General features: G+C 44.2%; 2 non-coding genes across 2 annotated transcripts; one reads left to right on the top strand and one right to left on the bottom strand.

Annotated features, from left to right (window-relative positions):
• Positions 1-396: 396 nt before the first annotated feature.
• On the top strand, positions 397-468 carry trnag-ucc (transfer RNA glycine (anticodon UCC)). Its single transcript has one exon. It is a non-coding gene; the product is annotated as a tRNA-Gly (tRNA).
• Positions 469-2,934: 2,466 nt separating this feature from the next.
• On the bottom strand, positions 2,935-3,008 carry trnan-guu (transfer RNA asparagine (anticodon GUU)). The gene has a single exon. It is a non-coding gene; the product is annotated as a tRNA-Asn (tRNA).
• Positions 3,009-9,303: the final 6,295 nt, after the last annotated feature.

Genomic DNA, 9,303 nt, shown 5'->3' with positions numbered 1-9,303 from the left:
TCTCACTGTGTGACAGGAGAGGTGTCAGGATTCTTTAGTGACTCAGTCACTTACTGTGTTCAAGGTCTGTCCAAGGGGAGGGCTCCCATTAGGGTGTGATTTGAAAGGACAATTATAATCATAGTTTGTTTATCCATTTGGCGATGCGCGAGGGAGGACCCCATTAGTACAAACGTTTGTAGTTCTTCGACTCGTTTCTAACTCAATCTGATTCCTGGAGTATGTTCGCCGCGGGTTCTACAACTCCGGTTTGTTGGGGATGGCGACATTAATTTTCCGGAATAGGACCTGCAGCAGAGTGAGGAATGATCCGGCAGAGAACAGCTTGGAGACTGAACGAGTCACAGGGAAGGAATGGAGAAGCCTCCCTACTCAAATCTTTTGTAACGTCATTGAGCGATGGTGGTATAGTGGTCAGCATAGCTGCCTTCCAAGCAGTTGACCCAGGTTCAATTCCCGGCCATCGCAGGCTGTACAGTTTTAGACTACATAACAAATAAACCTCAACATATACACGATCTACGCAGAAATCCAAGGGCCAAGTAACCCTAATCGATTCACGCTGTAAGTGTAAGGTTGATTCATTAATTATCATTCACTGTGCCGTGGATCAGAGATGGAATTAACCTCGCAAGAGTTTCCTGTTAAATCCCGTTCTGACTCTATTCCAGATTCTACAAGAATGGACACTTCACAGGAGGGATCGGCACGGTTTCTGAAGCTTTGCCTGATTAATGTGTTTGAGTTTGTTTGCCTTCAGTGGAATGTCGGAGCCTGGGAGGAAACATGACTGCATTATGAGGAAGAAAATTCTGAGAGACATAGATTAGGCCGACTGTCACAATTGGTTTACAGTTACAGTATTCTAGAGGGAATGAATTTCAGGTCGGAGTGGGGGAGAGTTTAACGAATATGTGAGGGTCACGTTTATAGACGGGGTTGGGTGGGTGCTTGGAAAGGGCTGCCAGGTTCAGAGTCGGAAGGGTGTACGATTTTCTCAGATCAGCACATGAATATGTTAGTGTGGAGCGACATGGATAGAGGCACAAAGAGAAAACAACAGATGATGTAATTTCAAGCAGCCGAGAAAATATTGGAGAAACCCAGCAGGCCAGGCATCATCTGTATATAATCAAACACAGTCGACGTTTTGGGCCGAGATCCTTCATCCCGACTGGAGAAAAAAAACGATGAGAGATCAGAGTTAGACGGTGAGGATAGGGGAGGAGAAAACACTAGGTGATAGGCCAAACCAGGGATGGGGAGAGCCGCTGGTGAATTAAAGTCTTGAACTGCTGATTGGTGAAAGGGATACTGGGCTGGAAAACAGGGAATCTAATAGGAGAAGACTGAAGGCCATGGAAGAAAGAAAAGGGGTAGGAGCACCAAAGGGAGGCCACTCAGACGAAATATACTGACTTGCTCTTCCACCCTGAGAGTGGCCTCATCGCGACAATACAGGAGGCCATTGGCTACCATGTAGGAACTGGAATAGAAAGTGGAATTAAAGTAGGAGGCTACTGGGCGATGTCGCTTTTACTGGTGGACGGAGTGTAGATGCTTGGTGAAATGGTCTCCTATTCTGCGTCAAGCCACACCGGGAGCACTGGATACAGCAGATGACTGTAAAATACTCACAGGTGAAGTGTCGCCTTTTTGGAGGGATTGCTTGGGGCCCTGAATGGTAATGAGGGTGGAAGTGTAGTAGTAGGTGTCGCACTTGTTGCACTCGCAAGGGTAAGTGCTACGAGCGTGGGCGGTGGAAGGGACGAACGCACATGGGATTCACATAGGGAGCGATCCCTGCAGAAAGTAGAGGGGGAGGGAAAGATGTGTTTGGTGATGGGATCCTGCCCGAGATGACGGAGGTTACAGAGCTGGAGGCGGAGGCTGGGGGTAGGTAGTTGAAGACAATACGAATCCTAACCCTGCTGGAGGGCGTGAGGATGCGGTGTGGGTAGACGTGAGCAAAATGGAAGTGATTCTGTTGAGGAAAGCTTTGATAGTGGAGAATGAGAAACCTCTTTGATTGAAAATAAAAAACACGATATCCCCTTTGTTTATGAATGAAACGCCTTACCTTGAGAGCAGATGCGGCGAAGACAGAGGAATTGAGAGTAGAACGTGTCATTTCTACAAGTTACGGGCTGGGAAGATGTATTGTTCAGATAGCTGTGAGAATCTGCGTGGTCATAATAGACATCACTGTCTTCAGAGATAGAGACAGAGAGATCCAGAAAAGCGAGGGAGGTGTCAGAAATGGACCAAGTGAAAATTTGTGCAGGGTGGAAGTTAATTAAGTAGATGAGCAAACTTAATTAAGTAGATGAGCTCAGCAGGAAATTGCAGCAATGCCGTCGTTTACGTTGCGCAGGAAAAGTTAGGGAGAGATACTAAAGTAGGCTTTCAAGATAAACTGTTCTAAATGGCCGACAAGCAACCAGGCAGAGCTCGGACCCATGCCAATGACTGTGGCTTCCATTTTTATTTGTAGAAAATGGGGGGAGTCGAAGGAGAAATTATTGAGTGGCGACAAGTTCGGCCAGACAGAAGTGAATGGTGGTAGAAGGGATCTGGTTGGGTTTGGTATCCAGGTGGTTCCGAGTAGGACAAGATAGACACATATCATCACAATCTACCCCGTTATGATGCTACACTTAATTGTTTAGCTGCACTGTGTTCTCTCTGTTGCTGTTAAATTTTATTCTGCATTCCGTTATTTTTTTATGTCGTTCTCTCTCAATGCACTGTGTAATGATTTGATCTCGAAGAACAGTGTGAAAGAGGAGCATTTCACTGTACGTCGGTACGTGACAAAAACAATAATAATTCCACTGAACGTGATGGGGCTTTAGCAGGGAACGCCCGTCTCCGGACAGCGGAGCGTTTCCCAGCTTGAAATACAACGCTCAGCAAAAACTACTGGATCAGCAACGTCCCCGGGTGGGCTCGAACCACCAACCTTTCGGTTAACAGCCGAACGCGCTCACCGATTGCGCCACAGAGACAAACTGAAGAAGTCCGCCATAATTGGTCCATTCAGGCGTGGGAAGATGTTGAATGTTAATCGATACTGTGACCCGGCTATTTTACAATCTGTTTGCATGGTTTGCATCAGAGGGTAGCGGACAATATTATACAGAAAAAGCTGGAACCGCATAGATGTCAGAATTACAAACAGAAATACCAATAGATTCCCAATGCATTGATGAAACATTCGGCCACGAGTACACACTCCTCAAAGGACATTTTACATGGGACGTAATCACTGTGTCTCGGGATCCCGGGGTCAGAGAAACAGGACTGTTCCTCAACTAAAAGCTGCAACAGCCGGAAATACTGGGCAGGTTAAGCAGCATCTGTGGAGGGAGAAACAGAGTTCACGTTTTAGCTCGATGACCTTTCATAGATCCGACCTCGCAGTTAGACGGAAGGAGCCTCACGGTGTCTCTGCAGTGTGGCCTGAGCTGGGTGAAGGTACCGATTCCACTCGCCCTCTCTTTTCTGATTCTTTCTACTGGAAACCTTAAATCGAGCGCAACAACATCATTTGTTTAACATTTAAAATGTGGCAGAGGAGGATGAAGCAAATATTTCCGGAAAAATTGTACTCTGTCACCGCCTGTTACGCCGAATGACTCTGAGATAGAGTCGCTGAGGGGAGATTTCATGAAGCTGACACTGAGTTTATTCCTATTGGGTGACTCTCTCTTCCCGAGGTCACTGCAGATCGACTGTACCACATCCCCAAAGAACGCCAAACTCTGATTTAATCTATTTAAACCTTTTCAATTTACTTCGAAAATTCGAGTTGCAATTATTTTATGGAGACAGCAGAACCATTTTCCTGTCGAGGAAATTATCTTCCGTCTTCCTATGACCGACGGGGATACTAACTAGGAAGTAAACAAGAAACCAATGGGAAAGAGCGATTTGACAGTGGGTTGTCCGAGCACAGGATAATTCAAAGGGTCACCTCGAAGTTTATTCGTTGACTTTTGTTGCACCGGCACTTTTCACACATACACTTCTTCCCCTGCGACGGGCGAGGCCTCGCAATTACTTTCGATTCAGCAGTTCATTGTGCAAATCTCCCATGCCGGCCTAATTGTGTGTTGGGAGGATGGAAATGTATCAACAGGATTGAACTGATGCAGGAAAATATCTTCCAGATTTTCCACTTTGACCACACTGGAAAGTCTGGTTCAAGTTCTGCTCCCTTAATCTAGGCAGGCATTGAGGTCCGCACTATCAGTACTGAGGACTGAAAAGATATGGACAGGGAGGTGGGGGTGCAGGGGCGCTTGCAGGACCTCTTCGAATCTGTGAAGTGACTGCATTCAGACATTCATTTTCGCGTCTCAATGGGCACGCCACAGTTGTAACTGACTTCAATAAACATGTGTGGATGACTGCATGCCTGCGAAACCATTCTGCATATACCAGAATCAAAAGCCTTTGATAAACCAAAAGTGCCCATAAAACCAGATAACAATTCCGAAACGTTCCATCTCCGAATGTTTCACGCATGTAAGTCTTAAACTCATTATTCATTTGTCTTTCCATTGCCATTACCCGCTCTTTAAGAATTCCACCCTTAAAGAGCAGAGTGGAATTCATGCTTTTCCTGAACTAGAGAACTATTCCAAACTGTAGTGATTCTGGAAAGATCACTTATTGTACCTCCTCAATCTCTTCAGCTACCTTTTCTAGAACTCTGGAGTACAGACTATCTGGTTGAGGTGACATATCAAACTTATGATTGGGACTTATCCTTATGATTGATTACAAACTCTGACTCTTGACTTTCTTCCTTTGTGGGATGTTACTGGAGTCTTACACAGTAAAGACTAACACAAAATACGAATTCAGTCCCTTTGCCATTTCTTCGTCCTCATTAGACTTTTTCCAGTCCATTTATCAGAGGGCCAATGTCAACTAATGTCATTTTATTAATTTATATCCATATATATATAACTAAAAAAGAGAACTTTTGAAGATTTGTTATTACAGTCTAGCATACCTTCACATTTCATCTAGCTGCTTTTTAGTTGCCTTCGACTGCTTTTTAAGAGTTTCCAAAACTTCTAGCTTCCCATTATTTCTATGTTGTAGATCCGCTCTTTTGCTATTATATTTTCTTTGACATCTCTAATTGCCTTTTCCTCCTTTGAGAAAGTTTCTTGTTCTTTGCGATAGACGGAACATTTACGTTCTGAATCACTGCAATGCAAATTCTGACACATTTTGTCCATTGTTTTCTATGGGTACTGTTGCCTTTAGTTTCCTTGTGAAAACTAATTGATTACACATCGCCCAATCGAGACTTCACTTTCCCTTAGTGGGCTTGACAACAAGCTGCTCAAAAAGCCATCTTCTACAACTCCAGCAAGAAAAAAACGAGATTACCTTTGTCCTGAATATTGAAAAATCCCATGCCTATCATCGGATTGCACTTTACTATCGCCCGTCCTGATGCGTAAATTTAATTATGTCTGCAGTTTGTATGCTTACACATTTAACCACTATCAGGATATTCTTTTCATGCTTACAGTTCCTTAACTTTACATTCAAAGTTCCTACATCTTCTGATGCCATGGTATTCCTTCTATGGATTTTACTTTTATTTCCGCCAGGACCCACGTCGCAGCATAGTTTCCACTGTAGCCCATCTCATTGGAACAGCTTCTTCCCTTCTCAATGCTAGTACCAGTGACCCACAAATTCAAACACCGGTCGTCCAGACAGATAATGCCCTGATCTTGTTAACCCTGTCCCAATTTGCGCATGGATCAAGTCACAATCCCCATATTATTATCTCCTCAATTCATTTTTTTAGTCCAGTCCCTAACTCCTGAAATTCCCTCAGCAGAACCTCTTATCTTACTTTTCCTAAATCGCCGGTAGGAATGTGGATCACCTCATGGATCTTTCATCAACCTCCCCACTCCCAACACAGCAAACTCATCTGGATGTCAGAGAATATGACTCAAATCAGTACACATGGCAGACAACACCGTCTCCAGGGCGATCCAACCCTACTGCATAGATTCTGTCTATTCCCTTACGATATTATTCCCAATTACATCAACATTTCCGCTGTTCCATCCATCCCACCGCCCGCAGAATAACTTCTGAGCCAAGGTGACACAGTTTGATTGCTCAACCTTTCTAAGGCTCCCTCTCATATCTCATCCTCACAGTGAGCAGCCATTTCAGTACTGCTGGCAGAACTCAAGTACTGATTGTCTTCTAGCACTAAACTGGGATTCCTTACTCGCACCACTCACAGTCAAACCCTTTTGTCCATGACCACAGCCGAATTCAAGCTTTTCAGACTTTACGTCCGACTGCCTCCTGAAACATAGTGCGCGGATAATTCTTCTCCACGCTTCTTTACCACATTGATTGAGCCTCGGGTTACGGGTCATCAACTTGTACCTGAGCTCCTTAAGCAGCCAACACTTGCTGCAAATACGGTCACCAGGAAGCACAACGGGGTCCACCAATTCCCAAGTCATAAAGCAACAAGTCATCAACTGGTCCTGAATACCTCATTTATTTAATTAGTTATTATGAGGTCTGTTTATAGTTAACGACAATAAAACTCTCTTTACCCGCTCTTACCTACTACTCACCCGTACCTGCTTCCGGAAGGATCTCCAACAAAACATTCAGACCTCAGACTCCTCCATTGGCCTTCTCAGAGAATGGGGACACCGCTTAAACCTAATTGCTTTCTGTTGGTCTTTGCCAATTGGCTAATTACCCAACGGATCTCAAATTCAACAAGCAGCTCCGAAAGGGCTCGCAAGTGATTTTTTTTTTTTTAATTCAGCACTGCGAACGAACCGTAACAGTCCTGCGATCTCTAACTTCTCTGAAGGCCTCCAGAGGCCATGTCTGTTTTTATTTTAACTATTAGATCAAGACGATGACTATTTTTTGCAGCACACGTTTGAAACCCACATGATCTTTAGCTTTTTTGATCTCCATTTAAACAACCTTCCTCCTCTTTGGTGATCTTTTGTTCTGTCTGTCCCTAATTTATTGGTAAAAATGCTGTTTTCCACGAGCTGCTTCTCCATCATTTCCCCACCACTGATTATTTTTGATTCTCATCGCGACATGTGCAAGGGGTTATCATTCCTGTACTATTACATTATTCTTCCCATTTAGGAGATGCCAATCCTCCTCTCTACCTAAATAGTTACAAACTATGTTGAACTTTGAAATTTGGCATGATTTTCAATTTAATTTAGATTTCCTTTCTGTGGTTTGATTGTTACAGCGGATTCTTTGATGCTGATCACCAGACAGATCCCACCGCTCACTGTTGGAACGGATGCCACTCCAACGATTAATCCCTTTGCTCTGCGTCAGCACAAATCTGGGAAGTCTTGGTGGTACCTCGAGTGGTGGCGGTCAGATTCAGGCAGCTCACAATAACTGCGATGGCATGAATCGCTGCCCCAGATATCCTGAGAAACATTTGCTATCTCGAGAGTTAAGAAAAACTCAATTTTGCCTTTAAATATCTCTGCCGATCTGGGAAAAAATGTGTCAAAATATTTAAACGGATAAACTCTTTTAAAATATCTAATGTTGCAACTATTAATATACTTTCTTTCGGAATTCATCAAGTGTAATACGTTAACATAAAGCAGTTACACGACGTCACGTAGAATTAAGCAGAACGCAGTTTTACTCCTTTCCCTGAACGTGGGAACTTTTTAAAATAATTCGGACTGTAATGGATTCCCTTGCTTTGGCGAGTGGATTGTAATTCACCCCGCATGGCGGAGACGTCGGAGGGCACCCTGCTCTTATTCCAGATCGAACTGAGCTTCCAGTTTTGGACACCGTGTGTTGTCTTGACGGTACGAAATAGAATCTTCACAGCCGGACACTGCGGTCGAGTAGCGATCTGTTTGGAAAACTGCTTTTCAACTCGGCCCTACATACGCGTTTTGGCATCCTGGCGGCAACTCCGGCAGTGGCCTGACCCGGACAAATATTCTGCGAAGCAGCTCAACTGTTACTGATCAATTGAAATCATCGCTATACTGCCTCCTTTCTTTATTTTAATTTAAATGTAATTGTGACCCTGGTACTTGGAAATATTGTCTTACCCAATGCATCACTCGCCACACTGTGGCCATGGCAATTGCAGGTTTAGTTGTTGTTTCCATAATAATACAGCATGAGATTTTTTTTCTCAAGGTGTTCACTTCCATTGTTGCTGATCATAGAAACGTAGAAATATAGGAAACCTTACTGAACAATACAGCCCTTCGGCCCATAGAGTTGTGCCGAACATGCCCCTACCTTAGAAATTACGAGTTTACCTATAGCCCTCTATTTTATTAAGACCCTATCGTATCAGCCTCCAACCGGCAGCCCATTCCAAGAACGTACCCCTGACATCTCCTCTGTACCTACTCCTCAGCACCTTAAACCTGCGTCCTTTTGTGGCAACCATTTTAGCCCTTGGTAAAAGCCTCTGACTATCCACACGATCAAGGCCTCTCATTATCCTATACACTTCTATTAGGTCACCTCTCATCCTCCGTCGCTCAGGTCCTCCGAGTTCCTCCGTGTTCACTCAACCTATTCTCATATGGCATGAACACCAATCCAGGCAACATCCTTGCAAATCTCTTCCACTCCCTTTCTATGGCTTCCATAACCTTCCTGTAGTGAGACGACCAGAACTGACAACAGTACTCCAAAGACCCACACAAAATGCTGTTGGAACACAGCAGGCCAGGCAGCATCTATAGGGAGAAGCACTGTCGACGTTTCGGGCCGAGAGCCTCAGTCAGGACTAACTCCAAGTGAGCTCTGACCAGGGCCCTATATAACTGCATCATTACCTCTCCGCCACTAAATTCAGTTCCACGATTGATGAAGGTCAATACACCGTACCCCTTCTTAACTACAGAGTTAACCTGCGCATTTGCTTTGAGTGTCCTATGGACTCGGACCACAAGATCCCTCTGATCCTCCACAATGCAAAGAGTCTTACCATTAATACTATATTCTGCCATTTATTTATCCTACCAAAATGAACCACTTCACACTTATTTTTTGTTGAACTTCATCTGCCGCATCTCAGCCCGGTTTTGCATCCTATCGATATCCCGCTGTAACTTGTGACAACCCTCGACAATATCCACAGCACCTCCAAAATTCGTGTCATCAACAAACCTGCTAACCATCCCTCTACTTCTTCTTTCAGGTTATTTATAAAAATCAAGAAGATTTAGGGTCGTAGAAAACATCCCTGATGCCCTCCACTGG

This window comes from Hypanus sabinus, chromosome 31, assembly GCF_030144855.1.
Source record: "Hypanus sabinus isolate sHypSab1 chromosome 31, sHypSab1.hap1, whole genome shotgun sequence".
Taxonomy (NCBI): domain Eukaryota; kingdom Metazoa; phylum Chordata; class Chondrichthyes; order Myliobatiformes; family Dasyatidae; genus Hypanus; species Hypanus sabinus.
The sequence above is the reverse complement of the archived record's forward strand: the minus strand, read 5'-3'. Positions and strand labels throughout refer to the sequence as shown.